The sequence below is a fragment of the Pteropus vampyrus genome, unplaced genomic scaffold (assembly GCF_000151845.1).
Source record: "Pteropus vampyrus isolate Shadow unplaced genomic scaffold, Pvam_2.0 Scaffold252, whole genome shotgun sequence".
In the NCBI taxonomy this organism is placed as follows: Eukaryota; Metazoa; Chordata; class Mammalia; order Chiroptera; family Pteropodidae; genus Pteropus; species Pteropus vampyrus.
The window spans coordinates 12,115-14,412 of record NW_011889033.1 but is presented as its reverse complement, the minus strand read 5'-3'; the positions used below and the strand labels follow the sequence as shown (position 1 = coordinate 14,412).

Here is a 2,298-nt window from a genome sequence, read left to right as displayed (position 1 = left end):
GGGAGGGCCTGCCTGAGAAAGAGGCCAGCCCAGAGGAAAGCCGAGCTGGAAGATGGAGACGGGCAGGCTCCTGGCAATATCACGTGAGCATCTGGATCGACCCACGCCCGAAGCTGGCCACCTCCAGGATTCTGTTACATAAATTCTTTTCTTTGCTTAAATGACTGAGCTTTTGACAATAGCAATAAAATGAATCTTGGCTAATGGAGGAGGAGGAGGTTATGGTAGAAATCGAGCCGTCTGCGAACTGCTGAGTTCTGGGACAAATCTAAAGGCGGATTTCTCTCTGAGCTGCTCTGTACCTGGACCCTCGAGAAGAAGCAAGGCCAGCCTTCGCCTGGCACGCCTTACGCACCAGCTGCAACCTCTGCCTGAGCTTCGATCCGGGCTCTGCAGAAAGCATGACGCACCCAGTCGGCTGGCTCCTGGATCTCCTTACCCCCCGCCCCTGCCAGAAGTTTCTCAAGGATAGAGACGCCGTTCTGGGCCCTGTCACCTGACATCCTGTCATGCCCGAGGAGGACGCTCCACAGAGGATGGCTAGAGAGATGGGGGGATGGGAGGGGCTGAGAATCAAGCCGCCTTAGCCTTCACCACTGAGCCCACAATGGGCATAAGCAGCCACAGGCCCTGGGCGAGTTCAGACAGGGCAGGATATCTGATGAAGGTGACCTGACCCAGGGAGCCAGACTGGAGAGTCCAGGCCCCAGGCACACGCGCCAGGTTCCGACACTGCTCCCTGGGCTGCCGAGCAGACCACGTGGCCCCAACCCCGCTTTCCCACAGCCCATCGCCCCTCATTCGAGCACCTCATATCCACATTTCAACTGCTGGGACTCTATCACGGGGACAACCCAGACTATGGACACAGCTTCCTGGACAAAAAGAGCTCTCTGTGGTGACATTTACAGAAGCAGAAAGTCCAACCAGAGGGAAAGGGTAGTCACTCAGCGAAATGTTTGTTCAGCGCTCAGGGCATATACCAGGACCACCCAGAGAGCGCTGTCTGCGTAAGCAGGAACGTGTTTACTGCGGCATCGCTCATACCCGGGAGGGGCTGAAAGCAAACGTGCCGACAGACACAGCAGAGTGGTCGGCAAATTCACGGCCTCGCTACTCAACGGATTACGTAGCCCTAAAAAATGTGTATTTACGGTGACAGTATTGTAACGTGGATAAATGCTTCACGGCGTGAGGTTAGGTAAAACCCCAGGTACAAAAGTGCATTCTACAGGTACAGGTACATCATTCGAACAAAGATGGAGCAGGAGGAGTCCTGGGGGGCGCGGGGGGGGCATTAAAATGCCAACACCGATCACACTGCGGGCGACGGCTCCCGTTCATTCCCCAGGGATTCTACGGTGCAGTTATCCGCTTCTGTAATAAACACGCGGATTAAAAATACACGAGTTCTCCCCACTCCCGGTTTATGGCGTCAGAGCAGAGAGACCCGCACTACGCTCAGCTTGACCTGGGGCTCCAAGCCTGGGCCACGGAGACCAGAAGAGTTTAAATCTCGGCCTTGTCCATTGACTTGGTCTCTGCATCACTTCTGCGTTTTAGATCTATACCCATCCTATCGCTGTAACATAGGAAAAGGTCGCACCAGCCTCCCGGGCTTGCCGCGAGGGTTAAACGAGCTGGTGTGAATGGCCACGTTTCTGAGTGTCCGGGACGTGGCAGCTCTCTGATGGGCACGGACACAGCGACGCGGGCCTGGCTGCTGCACTCGCTGTCCCTTTGGCCCACGGAGTATGTCATACGCATTTTCACCAACAGTTAAAATCTTTACGGTGTTCATAAAGTGTGGTGGTGTGGGATGACCTGTATCCCCCCAAAAAGACATGTTGGAGCCCTAACCCCCCGGGACTTCGGGATGTGACCTCGTTTGGAAATTCGGTCATTGCAGAAGCGATTAGCTAACGGGGTCACACCGGAGCAGGGTGGGCGCTTCATCCGATACGGCTGGTGTCCTCAGAAGAAGACGGCCGTGTGAAGACACAGACATGGGGAGACTGGCCCATGACAAGGGGCGCAGCTGCAAGGCCAGGAAAGCCGCACTGCCAGCAAACCGCCCGAAGCTGGAAGAGGCCAGGGGGTCCCCAGCGGGTGTCCACGGGAGCACGGACGGCCCTGCCGACACCTTGATTTTGGACGTGGAGCCTCCAAAGCTACGAGACGATAAAGCTGCTGTTCTAAGGCGCCGAGTTACGGAAGCCCCAGGGAGCCAACGCACGAGACCTTCCACGTCTCCCGAAAGACCGGGACGCGCGACGTCACCTGGCCCAGCTCCTCACA

At 56.6% G+C, this 2,298-nt stretch overlaps 1 protein-coding gene across 1 annotated transcript in view; it reads right to left on the bottom strand.

Annotated features, from left to right (window-relative positions):
• Window positions 1–2,298, bottom strand: part of LOC105301834 (janus kinase and microtubule-interacting protein 1) — a gene marked incomplete at its 5' end in the record, with an annotated part of 43,755 nt that overhangs the window by 33,717 nt on the left and 7,740 nt on the right. The window lies entirely within an intron of this gene.